Below are 21,288 nucleotides of genomic sequence, written 5' to 3'. Positions count from 1 at the left end.
CACATATATTCTATAGGTAATTATATGCTGCATTCAATATCTTTCAGTTTGTCCAAAACACACTTTCTCGATATCATTATCTAATGTTCCTTCCTCTACATGCCCCAGTGTTAGTTTTCATGGTCAAGGTCAAGACCACATTAACCCAAGGTCAATTTCAGTGCAAGTATGCTCGTCTGCTGTGTTCTCCAGTCAACATTTCTCCACCAGGCAAAGCTTCTTCAATAGAAATCCATTTTCGGTTTAAATGGTTCAGCACGCGAAGGGACAGATTTTGCTCGTCTAGACACGGAATCCCTCGGTTTCCAGACACTGCCTTCTTGAATCATGGCCTGCTGTTGGACACCCAAAAAAAAAAATTGTAGCTCAAAGGAGAATGGCAAAGCTCTCTTTGAAGCGGCGATCCTCGATGTGCATAAATCGAATGCAGTGATGTCGTCCTCCCATTTCCCGCCATCATGTATGTTATCACCCGCTTTAGATTTATCTACGTTTCCATCAAGCTCTGTTTAGACGACATCATTACTCATTTACTTTCTGTTGTCTGTTCGTTTTAAAAAACGGTGGCTGGCCTGTCATAGTCAAGCAGCTTAGAAGAGTTAGAAAACGTTTGTTAGAAAGACGAGGTCAAAATGAAAAACGACACCATCCACATAACACTACAGATTACTATGGTAAAATAAAAATATCGAAAAGTTGTTTAAATAAGTCATTTTTGGGATAAACCACAACATGATGATGTCTTACATCAGTTGTAATTAGCCACATGTAACGAGTTGCTATGGAAACTCACAATGCTTGTAGGATGGATCGCATGTGTTACTATCATATTTATGTTACACTAGGGCATGCCCGTACTATATATAAGCTAGGACGTGCCCGTACGTGGGTGCCCGTTCCTTGCCAAAAAAAAAAAAAAAAAAAAAATTTGTGTAGGGGTGTGTGTGTGTAAACATCCTAGGGCGTGCCCGTACGTGGGTGCAAAAAAACATGCGTGCAAACAACAACAACAAAAAAAAACTTTGAAACCACGTGGCAGTAACGACCACAGAACCCCCCTCCCTCTATTTACATGAATGGTTTGGTCCATTCGCAACGACCACAGAACCCCCCCCTCTATTTACATGCAATGGTTTGGTCCAGACGCAACGCCAAAGCGAACGGCGAACGGCTAAATCGCCATAGCTCGGTAAGTACTTGTCCGATTAATTACAAACCTTGAAAAGGCACATCCTCGGGTCCCCAGCAATATACCTGGCAAGTTTAAAGTATATCGGACCGGTAGTTGTCGAGAAACAGCGGTCACAGACAAACGTACAAACGTACAAACGTACAAACGTACAAACGTACAGACAGAGATTACTGGAATTATAGATAGATAATGCAAAGGGAGAAACAATGACTGTGCAGAAGGCAGGAGTGGAAAAGGCATAAAGCGGCAAATAAAAATAGGAAAGGGTTGACAAACAGGTTTGGTTAAACGATCCTCCTTGCTGAGCAACACACTTATTTTATCCACTTGATCATTTATTCTCCCGAGGGATAGAGTAGGCTCACGTGCAAATCCCATGCCTGTGCTGGTTCATAACTACCTCTTCCTCCCCCAAAAAGTGCATTCCGCTTGGTGGTTTGAAAGTGTCATTGCCTTGCTTAATAATGCGTAAGCCCCCAACTTTCAGCAATGGAAGTCCACAGCTCTTGTACAAGGTGAATATCAGGCCTACAGTTAGTTCTAGGTCGAATAAGGGAATTCAGCAGGATTCAGAAGCCAAGTGTTCTCATGGTTTGAAAAACACTGTTGACGTTTTGTTTTTTTTGTGAAGAACTTCATCAAATGCCATCCTTTTTTGCTCTTATACATGCAGAATCACTTGTCACAGGCATGAAAGAATAAAGGCACACAGACATAAACAAAAGAAATCCCTGACTCAAAAAAAAAATCCCAATACTAAAGCATCAACACCAATTTCCCTTAATCTCGACCTATGTGTCGACAAGAGCAGAAAAGAATGTCTCGAAATGATTTACAGACAGGAACACACAATAAACATCTGATTCTCTTTAGAATATTATTTGCAGTTCAAACAGTTACCTTTGCAATTGCTAACTTAATACTTGCAAACACCATCTTCAGCATTCTCATCACCCGTAATACCTGCTCCCTCTCGGAGCGAAAAATGCTGTCAATACCCCCTCCATCCAGCAGAGGTCGGTGATGATACCACTTGCACCATTCCACATATACAGGCGAAAATTCCAAGTCGTCCATCCATGCTTGCGGTGCGTGGGCAGGAGAGGGGTAGGGGCGGTATGTGTAAGTATACATACATATGCAATATATATATATATATATATATATATATATATATATATATATACATATATATATATATATATATATATTGTTACGTGCCCTTCCCCGACCCCCTGGTCACGGTATACCTCCGAGCCCCGAGAGGAGTCACGGCAGAAAAATGTGTTATTCCGTGTCAAAAATCAATGGTGAAACCACACCAATTGTTACCAACAAACAGATATTGTATTAAAAATCACACAAGAATAACTACAACAATAATAGCAATCAAAAGTACAATCAATGTATATCTTATGATGGTACCATCAGCTAGTGTAAAGTAACTCACTGTGCTCCAAGTGAGTGACAAAGAACATTCCCCAATGTCTCTATATTCCCATCTTCGAGCTCAGAGTTGATCCCCTCCAGCGATCGTCAGAAGGATGTTGAATCGAAACCCGAATCCCGTTCAGGTGACAGGCCCAGTCACGCCGCCAAAACTGCACAAAGGCGCACGCGGCCAAATCGGCGAAAAGGGTCACGCGGCCAGAAGCTGTGAAAAGGCGCACTCAAGGCGACTGGGAAATCACACCCTCTGGTATGATTGTTTTACAGCTCCAAATCGGCGAACCTCAGGTTTGCCTTCAAAATCCGCATTACACACACACATCCCAGATAGATGTCAGAATGGTGAAAACGGCTGACGTGAAGCAAGGAAAGTTTGCTCGACGAACGAAGCGTGCGAGTCAAAATGGCCGACGGCCCGTACTCGGGGCGAAATGACACGACGATGATTCCTCGGAATCCAACGCCAAACCTGACACACAGTTGGATCAGTCACAGCGACAACAACTCTGTCGCAGGAATTCCTTTCCCAGGAACCCCGAAAGTTCACTAGCGACTCGTTCCACAACGTTCGCCCCGGACCTTGAAACGACTTGCTTCTTGTCCGACTTCACTCGCTCCACCCTTTTTCTCCCTCCTCCTTTTCGTCTTCCGGTTCCCGATCCGGTTTCCTGTTTCTTTTAACATTAACTTTTTTTTACCTTTTGAAAACAGTTCATGAACAATAAACCTGTTGAAAACAATAATAGTACATGGAATCAGAATTATTTACAGTGGATGCAAATCACCACAACGGAAATGATGAATCCATAACACTTCCCCCCCTCAAGAAAGAAAGTTTGAACATAGTGAGAACTTTCTTTGCAGGCCAAAAACATTTTTTGAATGAAGGTTAAGGGGTTGTGATCAAAAATCCAAAACAAAGCAAATCTATAGCACTTTTTGAAGGAGGCCGGGCTGAGAGCCAGGTTTCATGGTGGTTGGGTGGTGAGGCCTGGAAGTATTCACTACATGGACGCCTTTAGGAACGTGGAGTTCACGGTTAATCCATGCAGGAATCTTGGCTCGGCTGCTCCGCAGCATTCAGTGCTTCAAACTCTTCCTAACTTTCATAATAATCACGGTTGGAGCGCTTGTCGCTGAAGTCACGTGAATAGCGGTGTCCTTCTCGGCCACTACCCTGATAATCATCCCTTCGGAAGCTGCCGTAACTCTGGGAGCCTCCATAGTCACCTCGACTGTGGCCACCACCAAAACTACTACCCCCACCCCAGGAGCCATAGCCACCCCTGAAACTACCTCCACGTTTTCCTCTTCTGTGCCCCCCTCGACACCCATGGCCTGCCTTCTCTACTGTTATGGTCCGACCATCCAAATCCTTGCCATTCAAATTCTTTTCTGCATCTTTGGCGTCCTTTGTGTTTTCAAACGTGACAAAGCCAAACCCTCTTGACTTTTGCGTCTCCCTGTCTTTTATCAGCAGCACATCCAAGAGCGGTCCATATTTGCCGAAGACAGAGTCCAGAACATCTTCCCTTGTGTTGAAGTTCAGTCCATCTACAAAGAGCTTGCCAATATTGCCTCCAATCATGACTCGTGGGTGCTGGCATTTAGTTTCAGGGTACTTGACAAGACGTGTCTGTGCCAAGCGTGACGTCAGTACCTTCTCCTTCTCTTCAGAGCACTTCCTACCCATAGAACGAGTCGCGGTACAGGATGGAAAGATACCCGGAATCTTCTGCTCTAACTGTGCAGTGTTATTTGACATACTAGGCTTTTCAACAAACATCGGGTTACCAGAAACTTGACCAGCGGCCAAATCATTCCCGATGACAAAAGATACTCCCTCTATAGGAAGAGTGGTTTGTAAACCTACGGTGACCGGTCCTGACACCAAATCAGACTCTAAATGTATGACATGAAGTGGAGCTTTAACATAGCCACCAACCCCCTGTAAACGAACACTAACACCAGTTGCCGTCTTTTCTGACAATGGCAAAATGCCTTAAAGCATCAAAGATTGATGTGCTCCTGTGTCCCTCAATACCCTAACAGGTCTCTGGTGAGTCAAGTCTCCATCCAGTGACACCAACCCCTCTGAAATAAAAGCTTTGTAACCCTGTTGAACAAGGTCGTTTCGTGATGCCGTAACTTTGGCATGGGAACCTTCACAAAGCACTGTCCTCCAAGGACGATTTCTCACATTTGCCAATGCATTAGGAGTTGTACTAGTCTGACTCCACTCCTGATTTTTCCTTTCCAGGGCATAACATTGGGACATCAAATGTCCAGGTTTCTTGCAAAAAGCACAAGTAGGCCCGGAGGAAAAACTCGTGGTCTGCCTCGAGCCCCCCGGAAGATAAGTCTGTCCTGGAACTGCAGACTTCTGATCCCTAAGAGTCGCGGTATCATATTTGTCCTCATAGTCATCTCTAGGTCGCCCCCATGAATATTCGTTCTCCGCACCGGATGTACCATAACTCCCCTGGCGAACTCTAGGCGGGAAGTTAGGTTTGTGGAACCCCATCCTGTGTGTCAAGGCATCGTCATCTGCCACGGTTGCTGCCTCATACAACTCTGGTACCTTCTTTTCCTCCAGATGTACTTTAATGTCCTCGTGGACACACTGTTTGAATTCCTCCACCAAGATCAATTGTCGCAACAGGTTGAAGTCTTTCCCAACCCCCTTCGAATCTCACCACTGATCAAACATGGTTTCCTTCATTCTGGCAAACTCCACATGGGTCTCACTCTCCTTCTTCCTGGCATTCCAGAATTTTTGCCGGTAAGCTTCAGGGACCAATTCATAGGCTTTGAGAATGGCTTTCTTCACTTCCTCATAATCTGTACATTTGTCAATCGGTAAAGCCGAAAATATATCTTGAGCTTTACCCACCAGAACACTTTACACTAACATAGTCCAGGACCCCACAGACCATTTTAGCATTTAAGCCACCTTCTCAAAATGTAAAAAGAACTTGGCTACCTCCTTTTCATTGAAGGGTGGAACCAGCCTCACATGCCTACCAACATCCCAAGAGTTCTGACTAGTTGTCAAACTAGCCGGCGTGGATACTACTTCACTCCGTTCTCCAAGTAATTCCAGTTCCTTGAGTTTAATTTCCCTCTGACACTCCATGTCACGTTCCTTTAACTCCCTTTCGGCTCTTCTTTCCTCTGCTTGTTTCCCCTCGAGTTCTCGTTCCTGTTCTACTCTTTTTTCCACGAGTTCCCTTTCAACTCTCCTTTCCTCTGCTCTTCTTTCTTCTTCAGCTCTCCTTTCCTCTGCTCTTCTCTCCTCGAGTTCTCTTGCAGCTCTCCTTTCCTCTGCTTTTCACCTTTCCTGGCTCTGCAGTTGCATCTCCGTTTTCCAGAGCTCCACATTTTCTTTTTCCTCGGGTAACCAATCCAAGGCTACCTCTGTCCATGTTCCCTGTCCCACCAGAGATTCTACCACCAATGTCTGCATCTCTGCTTTCTTCATATTAACTCGGACCTCCAAGTTAAAATGTCTGGCCAATATCAAGAGTTCCGATTTTTTTAACGCTTGGAACTGTGCCTCATTAAGGGACGCCGCAAACTTTTCTGCGTCAAACACCATGGTGACTATCAGTTAACACCTGTTAACCTTCACACAAAAATTTCCAAATTTTTGAAAAATTTGGGAATGTTAGAAAAATTCCAAATTTGGGAACTTTGGGAATGCTAGGGAATTCTATCCCGGACGAATGTTATCAGGGAATTTGATCCCGGATGAGTGTTATTAGGGAATTTAATCCCGGACGAAGACCCAATTTCGAGCCCCCGAGTCAATTGGACGAGCCCCCAATTTCTGTTACGTGCTCTTCCCCGACCCCCTGGTCACGGTGTACCGCCGAGCCCCGAGAGGAGTCACGGCAGAAAAATGTGTTATTCTGTGTCAAAAATCAATGGTGAAACCACACCAATTGTTACCAACAAACAAATATTGTAATAAAACTCACACAAGAATAACAGCACAACAATAATAGCAATCAAAAGTACAATCAATGTATATCTTATGATGGTACCATCAGCTAGTATAAAGTAACTCATTGTGCTCCAAGTGAGTGCAAAGAACATTCCCCATTGTCTCTATATTCCCGTCTTCGAGCTCAGAGTTGATCCCTCCAGCGATCGTCAGAACGATGTTGAATCGAAACCCGAATCCCGTTCAGGTGACAGGCCCAGTCACGCCGCCAAAACTGCACAAAGGCGCACGCGGCCAAAGTGGCGAAAAGGGTCACGCGGCCAGAAGCTGCAAAAAGGCGCACTCAAGGCGACTGGGAAATCACACCCTCTGGTATGATTGTTTTACAGCCCCAAATAGGCGAAGCTCAGGTTTGCCTTCAAAATCCGCATTACACACACACATCCCAGATATACGTCGGAATGGTGAAAACGGCTGATGCGAAGCAGGGAAAGTTTGCTCGACGCATGAAGCGTGCGAGTCAAAATGGCCGACGGCCCGTACTCGGGGCGAAATTACATGACGATGATTCCTCGGAATCCAACGCCAAACCTGACATGCAGGTGGATCAGTCACAGCGACAACAACTCTGTCGCAGGAATTCCTTTCCCAGGAACCCCGAAAGTTCACGAGCGACTTTCCTTCAACAACGTTCTCCACGGACCTTGACACGACTCGCTTCTTGTCCGACTTCACTCGCTCTGCACTTTTTCTCTCTCCTCCTCTTCGTTTTCCGGTTCCCGATCCGGTTTCCTGTTTCTTTTAACATTAACTTTTTTTTACCTTTTGAAAACAGTTCATGAACAATAAACCTGTTGAAAACAATAACAGTACATGGAATCAGAAATATTTACAGTGGATGCAAATCACCACAATGGAAGTGACGAATCCGTAACGATATATACAGTCATGTGAAAAAGTAAGTACACCCCATGTAAAGTTTTGACTTTTTCAACAAATTGCAACATACAGCTATTTGATCTTCATTTAAACAGTATCTATAGACAAAGGTGATATTAAAAAAAAAAAAAAAAAAAAAAAAAAAAATATATATATATATATATATATATATAGACAAAGGTGATATAATTGAACAAAAAACAATGAACAATTGACTTTGCAATAATTTATTCAACAAAAAATTAACAGATGCCATTTCCTTCTGTGGAAAAAGTAAGTACACCCTTGGCTCTAATAGGTGGTCTTGCCACCTTTGACAGAAACAACCTCAAGTAGGCGTTTCTTATAACTGTCTACCAGTCTCTGACATCGACTGGGAGAAATTTTTCCCACTCCTCCATGTAGAATTCTTTCAGCTGTGCGATGTTTGAGGGGTTTCTTGCATACACAGCTCGTTTCAAATCCCCCCACAACATCTCGATGGGATTTAGATCCGGGCTTTGACTTGGCCATTCCAGAACCCTCCATTTCTTTCTTTTCAGCCATTCCTTGGTGGATTTACTGGTATGTTTAGGGTCATTGTCATGTTGCAAGGTCCACCTTAGGTTGAGCTTCAACTTTCCGACAGATGGCCTCACATTATCATCAAGCACCCTCTGGTACAATGAAGAATTCATATTGGATTCTATGATGGTGAGCTGCCCAGGCACCGATGCAGCAAAGCTGCCCCAAACCATAGTATTTCCACCACCATGCTTTACAGTTGGTATCAGGTTCTTGTGGTCAAATGCTGTCTTGGGTTTTCGCCAAACATGTCTTCTGGTACTGTGGCTAAATAGCTCTACCTTTGACTCATCTGTCCAGAGCACATTGTTCCAGAAGTGCTGGTCTTTGCCCAGGTGTTCATTGGCAAACTTTAGTCTTGCCCTGATGTTCTTTCTGGACAGCAAAGGTTTCCTCCTGGCACACCTCCCATGTAGATCAAATTTGTGCAGCCTCTTTCTAATGGTAGACTCGTGCACTTTGACATCAACAGTGGCAAGAGCTACATGTAGGTCCCGTGATGACATTCTGGGGTTCTTAGAGACTTCTTTCAGCATCTTGCGGTCTGCTCTCAGGCTGAACTTGCTGGGGCGGCCTGGCCTGAACAAGTTGGCAGTTGTTTGGAATCTTCTCCACTTGTAGATGATCTTCCGGACAGTCGAATGATTGATTTCAATTTTTTTGGAGATCTTTTTAAATCCCTTCCCAGACTCGTAGGCATCTATAACCTTCTTTCTGAAGGCCTCAGAGAGCTCTTTTGATCTAGGCATGGTGACGCCGCACACTTCAACCAGAAAGAGCAAACCAAACTAAATGTCTGAGGTTTAAATGAGACAGGTTCCTCCAAGATCCTCTCTAATGATGTTCTCATCATTTGCACCTAAGCTGGTGCACCTAATTCTAATTTTAGGTATTTGAAGTAGTGATAAATGTAGAGGTGTACTTATTTTTTCCACATGCAAAATTTGCATTTATGTTTATTTCAATTATACAATGGACTACAAAATGTAAATGTTTCATGATATTTGTTATATTATATCACCTTTATCTGTCAATATTGTTGACATGAAGATCAAATAGCTGTGTGTTGAAATATGTTGAAAAAGTCAAAACTTTACATGGGGTGTACTTACTTTTTCACGTGACTGTATATATATACAGACTTGGCATTTAATATGGAATATTTTTTTTGTGGGGGTGAACTTACTTTTCAAGTTGTCTTAGAACCAAAAGTTCATTGGAATTATGTTGAAATTATTCTAGATTTTGTTAATGTGACCTTTAAAAGAAACAAATACCACATTTGACATTTCGAAACAAATAAATTGATCCTTGAAAGTGATGTAAACTGATATCGAACTCAATTCATGGATAGTACTGTGTTAAACTTCTGTACGTTTTCCAGAAGTATCTCTTTATTTAGCACATTAGCCAATTTTTTTTTTAACAAAAACAAAAGTTAAATTACGACTGTGATTACAGACAGTGAAATTACAGTTCAGTACTTCGTGTAACCCCCACGAGCATTCAGGAGAGCACGTACACGTTGAGGCATGCTGTTCACGAGATTTGCCAAGGTTTGGACAGGATTCGCTTGCCATGCAGTGACAATAGCCTGCTGCAATTCACGCACAGAGGTCGGCTGCTGGTTCAAGTGGTCGATTTGACGAGTTAATTCTGCCCACAAGTTCTCTATCGGATTCATATCCGGGGACATGGCAGGCCACTCCATATGCTCTACACCACGGTCAGCAAGAAAGTGTTGGATCATGCGAGCACGATGAGGCTGTGCATTATCATCTTGGAAGACAATGTTTCCTCGAAAGGCTGCACGAGCAAATGGAAGCAATGTTTCTTCCAGAATGGCCCTGTACTTGAACTGGTTCAGGTTTCCATTCAGAAAAACCAGGTCAGTTTTGCCCCCTGCATGAAAAGCAGCCCAAACGGTCACCCCACCACCTCCAGCTTGGACTCTTGGCACTATACAATCTTTGTTGTCGGCTTCATGCACTTGTCTGTGCACTCAGACGTGGCCATCTTGACGATAGACCAGAAATATAGACTCGTCACTGAAGATCACATGATTCCAGTGTCCTGGCTGCCATTGACGGTGCTCTCTGGCCCAATGCAATCGGCGCTGGCGGTGTTGTCTGGTCAGGCGTGGCTTTCTCAGGGGACGCCTGGCACGATAGCCTGCTTGAACCAGTCGTTGGTTGACTAGCCTTCTGGATACAGGCACATTTGTCAGTTGCTGCCACTCAGCCCTAAGCCGATTAGCTGACTTGGTACGGCCATTGCGGACTAACCGGTGCAGCTGGCGATCATCCCTCCTTGTGGTTCTGCGGGGACGTCCTGGCCTCGGTATTTTAGTAGGGACACCTCTCTGAGCATTTAGTTTCAGGATCTTTGACACCTGACCTTGAGTGATGCCATACTGCCGAGCAATAGCACGCTGTTTCATGCCGTAATTTCGTAAAGCCACCACTCCATGACAAACAGCATTGTCGAGTTAACGGACCATCTCCAGAGGAAGCGGCAATTACTTTTGGAGACGTGCAGCAGTTGTTTTCCACTAATACAGAACGCAACAACCCTTGTATACCCGACTGTGAAGCCAATCATCAAATGCACCTGTCCGTATATTTTGCCACGCCACCTGTGATATAATCCTATTGTTGACTTCTTGCTGCGACAGACAATCAATGACATGGTTCTTTTAACAAATAAATCACCAAAGTGTAAAAGAAACTCACCAAGATTGATATACTGGGTTAAGCAAGTAAACCCAAGTCAAGAAAAAAAAAAAATTCCATATTAAATGCCAAGTCTGTATATATATATATATATATATATATATATATACAGTTTGTTTCAGGAAATAGCTCAGGAAAAATAAAGGATTTTTTTTTTACAATGTACAGGATTTTTTTTTTTAGAAAGGAACAGAAAACAAAGATGAGAAACAGACAAAACGCAGGGGGAAAAGGCAAGAGAAAATACAGGTAAAACTAGACAAATAATCAGGGGAAACTCTCAGGGGAAATCTTGACGAAACAAAATGAAGAACAAAATCAAGCAAACCTAGAAAATATGCAGATCAAAAAATTCCCAGAAATAATTCTCGAAAAATATTCAGAGAAAAGTAAAAACAAAAGCAATTTAGAAACATAACCTCCGTCCGCCTTAGGTGGCCGAGGTAAAAAAATAAATTCAGAGTAAAATCCATAAGAAACCCAGAAAAAATATTTAAAAATCAGAAACATGCAAAAAAAGAAATGAAATCAGAAAAAAATTCAAGAAAAACAGGAAAAAAATACCATAAATAAAACCATAAATTAAACAGTGACGTTATTCCTGGAATCTCGGAATTATTGTGGGAAAGCCTCATTACTTAAGAAACCAGATAGAGATACTGATGCCAATAAAAACTAGAACGGCACTCGGTAGGGCGCATACCTCCCCCAGGCTGAAGAGTTTAGGCTTTGTGTCCCACTGATAAGCCAGATCTGCATCCTGAACTTAACCAAAATCGAATCACCTTGTGCTTGATATCTACCGAACTCATACACCAAATTTTGTCATATTCTGTCCATAATGTTTTGAAATATCATGCTATATAGAAGAGTTGTTGACTCGAGTCAGTGAATTAGGACTCCAGTGTGACTCGAGTCGCATTTTCTTTTTTGACTTGTGATTTTCACACTTGTGACTTGACTTGACAACATTTGACTTGACAAAATTTGACCTAACATTTGACTTAACAACATTTGACTTAACATTTGACTTGTGACTTGACTTGTAAACATTTGACTTGAGAATTGACTTGACTTGTAAACATTTGACCTGAGAATTCACTTGGCTTGTAAACATTTGACTTGTGACTTGACTTGTAAACATTTGACTTGAGAATTGACTTGACTTGTAAACATTTGACTTGAGAATTCACTTGGCTTGTAAACATTTGACTTGTGACTTGACTTGTAAACATTTGACTTGAGAATTGACTTGACTTGTAAACATTTGACTTGAGAATTGACTTGACTTGGAAACATTTGACTTGAGAATTGACTTGACTTGTAAACATTTGACTTGAGAATTGACTTGACTTGTAAACATTTGACTTGAGAATTGACTTGATTTGTAAACATTTGACTTGAGAATTGACTTGACTTGTAAACATTTGACTTGAGAATTGACTTGACTTGTAAACATTTGACTTGAGAATTGCCTTGACTTGTAAACATTTGACTTGAGAATTGACTTGTAAACATTTGACTTGTGACTTTACTTGTAAACATTTGACTTGTGACTTGACTTGTAAACATTTGACTTGAGAATTGACTTGGCTTGTAAACATTTGACATGTGACTTGACTTGACTTGTAAACATTTGACTTGAGAATTCACTTGGCTTGTAAACATTTGACATGTGACTTGACTTGACTTGCAAACATTTGACTTGAGAATTCACTTGGTTTGTAAACATTTGACTTGTGACTTGACTTGACTTGTAAACATTTGACATGTGACTTGACTTGTAAACATTTGACTTGTGACTTGACTTGTAAACATTTGACTTGAGAATTGACTTGACTTGTAAACATTTGACATGTGACTTGACTTGTAAACATTTGACTTGTGACTTGACTTGTAAACATTTGACTTGTGACTTGACTTGTAAACATTTGACTTGTGACTTGACTTGTAAACATTTGACTTGAGAATTGACTTGACTTGTAAACATTTGACTTGAGAATTGACTTGACTTGTAAACATTTGACTTGAGAATTCACTTGGCTTGTAAACATTTGACATGTGACTTGACTTGAATTGTAAACATTTAACATGTGACTTGACTTGAATTGTAAACATTTGACTTGAGAATTGACTTGCAAACATTTGACTTGTGACTTGACTTGTAAACATTTGACTTGAGAATTCACTTGGCTTGTAAACATTTGACTTGTGACTTGACTTGTAAACATTTGACTTGAGAATTGACTTGACTTGTAAACATTTGACTTGTGGCTTGACTTGACTTGTAAACATTTGACTTGAGAATTGACTTGAATTGTAAACATTTGACTTGAGAATTGACTTGTAAACATTTGACTTGTGACTTGACTTGTAAACATTTGACTTGAGAATTGACTTGTAAACATTTGACTTGAGAATTGACTTGAATTGTAAACATTTGACTTGAGAATTGACTTGTAACCATTTGACTTGTGACTTGACTTGTAAACATTTGACTTGAGAATTGACTTGTAAACATTTGACTTGAGAATTGACTTGACTTGTAAACATTTGACTTGTGACTTGAATTGAATTGTAAACATTTGACTTGAGAATTGAATTGTAAACATTTGACTTGTGACTTGACTTGTAAACATTTGACTTGAGAATTGACTTGACTTGTAAACATTTGACTTGAGAATTGACTTGACTTGTAAACATTTGACTTGAGAATTGAATTGTAAACATTTGACTTGTGACTTGACTTGTAAACATTTGACTTGTGACTTGACTTGAATTGTAAATATTTGACTTGAGAATTCACTTGGCTTGTAAACATTTGACTTGTGACTTGACTTGTAAACATTTGACTTGAGAATTGACTTGACTTGTAAACATTTGACTTGTGGCTTGACTTGACTTGTAAACATTTGACTTGAGAATTGACTTGAATTGTAAACATTTGACTTGAGAATTGACTTGTAAACATTTGACTTGTGACTTGACTTGTAAACATTTGACTTGAGAATTGACTTGTAAACATTTGACTTGAGAATTGACTTGACTTGTAAACATTTGACTTGAGAATTGACTTGACTTGTAAACATTTGACTTGTGACTTGACTTGAATTGTAAATATTTGACTTGAGAATTGACTTGACTTGCAAACATTTGACTTGAGAATTGACTTGACTTGTAAACATTTGACTTGCCGACATTAAAGGTCGTTGAAGTCTTAAGACCAATAATTTTATGCTGAAATGAGGCTAACTACTGATACTCATGCTTATCCAAATCATCTATATAGTAGCAGCAGTTTTTTTGCCGATTCGTCCGTCCAGCTACGTCATTACGTCTATGATGTCATTACGGCGTATGACATTGTTGTATAACAATGACAGCCCACACGCATCTTCTTCAGCTCAACCTTTTAATAGCGTCTCCTTCGCCACTCCTCGCCCAGCTCGTACACATCATTACCGGTCACGCCTCATCCTTTCCGGTTCATCACACATCATTAATATTCATGTGCTCCCAATACCACAGACGGCTGACTCCACCGACCGCCATTTTTATTTATATGGCTATGCCGTTCAGGCCGAACATGGCGTCGAAGTGGTCGAACCTGTCATAGTGTCATATGTCACAATCTGCTTGCTCTACCTTTACGCTTTTCATTCAGTGTGAAACACAAACGAACCGATTGTTAAAATGACCATCAAATAGCAAAAGCATCGCCGTTATAGGTCTTCCAACGACACTACGTTCGGCCTTCATGCCTCACCTTCAGGCCGCTACGAAACAATTAAGCTCATGTTTCTTAATACAGTCGTATCGTTTTCATAATAATAATGATAACGTTAACAATAATAATATAGTAAATATAACCATAACACTTTAATCCCAATGTCGTGACTGCAAAGCTGATGGATTGAAGCGGTGTATGGTTCATGGATCGATGATAAGTGGTGTACGGTACTGATAACCGTGGGAGGAAGGAATTGGCCCAGGTTTCTTAATACAGTGGTATCGTTTTCATAATAATAATGTAATGTTAATCTATCTCTTCACCCAGAACGCTAATTAGCAACGTTTGTCTTTGCGAGATGTATAAAACAACATGTTTGTTTCCTGATTGTGCCTTTCATGCACCATCATTGACACGTTCATTTTGCAATTTATCATTCATTTCCCTTCGTCTGATCTCTGGGAACATAAAACAATTTCATAACATTAAAATTTGGCAATAAGTGTGTGGATGACTAAAATGAACACTGGGTTGTTAGCAATAAACGAAAACTTCCGGGAGCACGCGAGGCAGCGCTTTGTTGCCTATACACTGCCCCAAACAAAGGGAGGGGTTTTCCGTCGAACTCTGTTCCATGTGTCCCTGCTAATTTTCCATAAAACAGCAACAAAGAAAGCTATTCAAACGTTGGTAAATCCATTGTGAAGCCAGAAAACAGCAACGCACAATTGAAATGGGATTTTTGTTGTATTACGTGCGCTGTTACAGCTTATTTGCGCAAGCACCTGGTATGGGCCCACGGCCACTTCCGGTTCATTCTGCTGTGTTTTAAACTCAATCTTTCCATATTTTCATTCCAAACAGCATCATTCCAATCACAATTATTAATACTATAGTATTAACAAGTCAGGAGACGACGATGGTTCACGAGCGAGCGGTATTCAATGACAAAGGACGGACTATAACCGAAACAGGCGCGGACAGGCCAGGCCCGGAAATGTCAAAATGAAGGTTACTGGCCTTGAAATGAGATAGATAATAATTTATAATCAGTTATGACGTTAGTTAGCTACACAATACCGAAAATTCGGTGAAAAATGAAATGAAATGAAAAAAAACAAAAAACAAATTGGTGATTCCACCAACTCCATCAGAGAAGATGTAGCTTGAAATCGATTACCCCCTAAAAAGACATCTTTTTCGGACGTGGCCCCGCCCACAATGGGCGCAATACGCCCACTCTCGGCAGGACACAACTAGATCATGATATCAACCTCCCACCCAAGTTTTATCAAGATCGGATGATATCATCGGGCAGTTATGCTGCGGACACACAGACACACACACAGACAGACGCACACACATGACGAATATAGTGGTCACTTGATAACTCGTGAACCAATATAACAAAATACGTTAAAAGTTAAAACACTCGTAGTCGTGGTGTAAACGAATGTAGACGCCGATCTCACGATCTGACGTGATAACCCACACAGACGAATCTGCCGGCGAGAAACGGCGGATATAAACCACTTTGTAACAAATAGAATAGAAATATAAAATCAAACCAAAAGAATTGTATAGATATATTTATGAAACGTACCACCCACCTTAGGATTTATAAATGCGGCGTCGTTCGTGTGAAACCTCAAAATAATAATTGTATTGAAATATTATTAAAATTTAAACCAGCGAATGTTCCTCGTCGTGTTTACTTCCGGATCGGATCAGGAGCAGATCCAACGATCGAAAGTCAAAATCATAAATATATTGAGAATAGTGTACGTGAGGACTCAAAAGACCACGCGGACCAAAAGGACCCTCGAGTGACTTGACTTGAGAGAAAATGACTTGTGACTTGACTTGAGAGAAAATGACTTATGACTCGAGTTGAGGGAAAATGACTTGTGACTTGACTTGAGATAAAATGACTTGTGACTTGACTTGAGATAAAATGACTTGTGACATGACTTGACTTGAGAGAAAATGACTTGTGTCGACTTGAGAAAAATGACTTGTGACGACTTGAGAGAAAATGACATGACGAGAGAAAATGACTTGTGTCTTGAAGGGAAATGACTTGTGACTTGACTTGAGAGAAAATGATTTGTGACGACTTGAGAGAAAATGACTTGTGACTCAAGTTGAGGGAAAATGACTTGTGACTTGACGAGATAAAATGACTTGTGACTTGACTTGAGGGAAAATGACGTGACGACTTGAGAGAAAATGACTTGTGAATTTACTTGACTTGAGAAAATCTGACTTGGGACTTGACCTGAGAGAAAATGACTTGTGACTTGACTTGAGAGAAAATGACTTGTGACATGACTTGACTTGAGAGAAAGTGACTTGTGACTTGACTTGAGAAAAATGACTTGCCACCAACTCTGCTGTATAGTTTTTGGTCCTGCCTCTCAATGGTGAAGAATCACTTTAAAAATTCTAGTATCCAGTGCCGGATCCGGATCCTCACCAAAATCTAATCATTTAGTCCCTGTCACACACCCAACCTGTTCACCAAGTTTTGTCCGAACCATCCATAACTTTTTGAGATATTCTGCTCACAAACAAACCAAAAAGATGTCATGCAGAGCACGATACTTGCAAAATCCACAATCCACACCCCCCCACCCTCCCCCCACCTCCCCAAATGGCTACTTCAACTTGTCCATTTCATTAAGATTAAAACTAAGGATCTTGATCAATGCTCAGGTCAACGAGATGAAAATTGATCATTTTAGAAGTTTGACCTTAAGTTGACATTTGACCTTTTGACCTCAAAAATAGTTATTTTTCCCAATTCAGTGACTTAATATGAAAATGCTCTTCAACTTTCAAGTCAATCGGATTTAGAAAATGACGATTTTTAAAAATTGACCTCAAGATGACCTATGACCTCAAAATCAATAGGCTTCTCAGTTGAGACTACCTTCACAGCTTGGTAAAGTTTCATAACGATCGATTTAGAATTGTGACCTGTACGGAAGTGGCAAACAAACAAGAAAGACGTCATGCAGAGCACGAAACTTGCAAAATCCGCCCCACCCCAAAAAAATGTTGCCATGGATACATCAACTTGTCCATTTCATTACAATTAAAATTAACAATTTTAATGCTCAGGTCAATCAGATGCAAAGTGATTATGATTTCAGATGAAAATTGATGATTTTAGAATGTTCACCTTGAGTTGACCTTTGACCTCAAAAATAGTTTTCCCAATTCACTAACGCGCTGTGCAATTCCTGTTCAACTTTCAAGTCAATCTGATGAAAAATGATGATTTTAGAAATGTGACCTCAAGACGACATTTGGACTTTGACCTCAAAATCAATGTTTCTCATTTGAGACTACCTCTACAACTAGGTTTAGAATTATGACCTGTAGGTGAGTGACAAACAAATAAACAGACAGACAGAATAATAAAGTCAACTGATCAATATACTTGAAAAATCTTCATTTTTGCAAGTAACATGAAAGATTTTATGCATAGCACGATACTTGCGAAATCCAAATAAACAACATGCTTCTAGGTTTTGATTGGTGAACCAATTCAGTGACTCAATGTGCATATTCTGTTCAAATTACCAGAGTACCCAGCCTCCAGGTTTGTGGAGATTGCACATTACTTGCTGAAAAAAGTACAGTTCTGTGTATTGCAAGAAGGTTTCATATATATGTCCAAATTTCATATAGATGTTTGTGTGTTGTGCGTCTAAAGGGTCTGACACTATAGGTTTAAACTGTATAAGCGGTGTAAAGGTCGAAAGGTTATCAGTGTTTTGAAAGGGTCTATATGGTTCTATAAGCGTCTTAAGGAGTCTAAGCATCAAAGATGTCTAAAGGTATCTAAAGAACTAAATGGTATTTTCCAGTAGTAACTAGGGTCTAAAGCGTCTAAAGAGGGTCGAATGGGTCAAAGGGGTCTAAAGGCTGTTTTAAAATGTCTAAAAGGTCTAAAGCCTCAATAAGTGTAAGTGGTCTAAAGGGCCTAAGGGGTCTCAAAAGGTCCAGAGGGTTTAAAATGGTTAAAAACTTTTTTTTTAAACGTCTAAACTGGTCTAAAGGGTCTTAACAGGTCTATAAGCACCTTAAGGGGTCTAACGCATTAAAGTGGGGAGGATCTAAAGGGTCTTAAAAGGTCCAAAGGGTCTAAAAGGTCTAAAATGGTCTAAGGGATATAAACGTCTAAATGGGATGCTCCAGCAGTAGTTACAGGTTCAAAGGGTCAAGGGGTCGAAAGAGTTCAGGGAGTTTAAAGAGGTATAAATTGTCGAAAAAGGGTCTAATTGTCTAAAGGTCTAAACTATCTAAGGGTCAAGGGGTCTAAGCTGTCTAAAGTGTGTAAATGTCTAAAGGTTAAAACGTCTAAAGGTATAAAAGGTCATGAAACATTCAAAGGGTTTTGAAGGTCGGAAATGGTCTGTAGGAGTCTAAAAGGTCTAAGGGGTATAAAGGTCTAAATGTCTTAAAGGTATGTTGCATTTGTCCATAATTAATAGACGTAATTAATAGACGGAGTCATGGTCCATTAATACACAAGCAATAGACGTACTCGCGGTCAAACTCACGTTCAAACAGAACGCAATTAATTGACATACTCACATGGGCCGACCCAGGCTTCACCTCGATGAGGGTCCACCATCGGTCTGTTTTTTGGTTTTATATACAGTATACATAATGTAGATAATATAGATATGAAGTGAATTGGATGTAAATTGAGGATTTATGTGTCTCTGACCTTTGACCTTTTGACCGATTGATCTAAAACAATAGGCTTCTTGCTTGTGACTACCGTCACTTCACAGATGTTTAAGTTTACTGAGGATCGGAGTAAAAATGCGACCTGTAGGAAATTGACATACATACATGCAGACAGACAGACAGCGAATAACAGACCAGACCAACCAATATACTTGCGAATCTTCGATTTTGCAGGTAGAAAACAAACAAGAAAGATATCGTGAATAGGACTGAGCAAAATCCAAATAAACAATAGTTACCATGGAAACAGCAATTTGGTAGTTTCTAAAATTTGACCTATCAAGTGTTTTACATGAATGAATGTTATGCATAACAAATTTGGGTGATACATTTTTTAATTGTGGCCTAATGGGTGTGTTACATATTTTGGATAGCATTGACCTTGACCTCTGACAAATTTTGACCAGATTGTATACACATGTACAAATAAGCTGTGTACGGTAAGTTTCAATCTGATATCTTGGAAAAATTCCTGAAGTTTGACAATAATAAAATCACAAAAAAACCCATTTGATGAAAATGTGGGTTAAATTATTATTATCATGGACACCGTTTTGTCTTTGCCACGTGGGACTTTTCTCTTTGTTACGTTGGACTTTTCTATTTGTCACGTGGGACTTTTGTCTTTGTCACGATTGACTTTTATCTTTGTTACGATGGACTTTTCTCTTTGTCACGATGGACTTTTTTCTTTGGAACGATGGACTTTTCTCTTTGTCATGTGGGACTTTTCTCTTTGTCACAATGGACCTTTTTCTTTGTTACGATGGACTTTTCTCTTTGTTAAGATGGACTTTTCTCTTTGTCATGTGGGACTTTTCTCTTTGTCACATGGGACTTTTGTCTTTGTCACGATGGACTTTTCACTTTGTTACGATGGACTTTTCTCTTTGTCATGTGGGACTTTTCTCTTTGTCACGATGGACTTTTTTCTTTGGTACGATGGACTTTTCTCTTTGTCACGTGGGTTTTTTCTCTTTGTCACGATGGACCTTTTTCTTTGTTACGATGGACTTTTCTCTTTGTTAAGATGGACTTTTCTCTTTGTCATGTGAGACTTTTCTCTTTGTCACATTGGACTTTTCCCTTTGTTACGATGGACTTTTCTCTTTGTCATGTGGGACTTTTCTCTTTGTCACGATGGACTTTTCTTTGTCACATGGGACTTTTCTCTTTGTCATGATGGACTTTTCTCTTTGTTATGATGGACTTTTCTCTTTGTCATGTGGGACTTTTCTCTTTGTCACGATGGACTTTTTTCTTTGTTACGATGGTCTTTTTTCCTTGTTATGATGGACTTTTCTCTTTGTCATGTGGGACTTTTCTCTTTGTCACGATGGACTTTTCTCTTTGTCACGTGGGTCTTTTCTCTTTGTCACAATGGACCTTTTTCTTTGTTACGATGGACTATTCTCTTTGTTAAGATGGACTTTTCTCTTTGTCATGTGGGAGTTTTCTCTTTGTCACATTGGACTTTTCTCTTTGTTATGATGGACTTTTCTCTTTGTCACATCGGACTTTTCTCTTAGTCACGATGGACTTTTCTTTGTCACATGGGACTTTTCTCTTTGTCACGAAGGACTTTTCTCTTTGTTATGATGGATCTTTTTCTTTGTTACGATGAACTTTTCTCTTTGTCATGATGGACTTTTCTCTTTGTCACGATGAACTTTTCTCTTTCTCACGAAGGACTTTTCTCTTTGTCACATGGGACTTTTCCCTTTGTCACGTTGGACTTTTCTCTTTGTCATGTTGGATTTTTCTCTTTGCCACGTAGGACTTTTCGCTATTGTTATGTGCTCCTCCCCGACCCCCTGGTCACAGTGTACCTCCGAGCCCCGAGAGGAGTCACGGCAGAAAAATGTGTTATTCTGTATGTCAAAGATCAATGGAGAAGCCACCCCAATTGCTACTCACAAACAAATATAGTATTAAGATCACACAAGAATAACAGTACAACAATAATAGTAAT

At 40.4% G+C, this 21,288-nt stretch overlaps 1 protein-coding gene across 1 annotated transcript in view; it reads left to right on the top strand.

Moving 5' to 3' along the window:
- Positions 1 to 1,124: 1,124 nt before the first annotated feature.
- The window catches only part of LOC137411362 (pigment epithelium-derived factor), a 67,948-nt gene continuing 47,784 nt past the window's right edge, over positions 1,125 to 21,288 (top strand). Inside the window, exon 1 of the mRNA XM_078769704.1 lies at positions 1,125 to 1,189. The gene's annotated coding sequence lies outside the window, so the exon portion shown is untranslated. The remainder of the gene's footprint in view (positions 1,190 to 21,288) is intronic.

The sequence above is a fragment of the Myxine glutinosa genome, chromosome 1, assembly GCF_964187855.1.
Source record: "Myxine glutinosa chromosome 1, kmMyxGlut1.1, whole genome shotgun sequence".
Classification (NCBI taxonomy): Eukaryota; Metazoa; Chordata; class Myxini; order Myxiniformes; family Myxinidae; genus Myxine; species Myxine glutinosa.
This window is presented reverse-complemented; position numbering and strand designations above follow the sequence as displayed.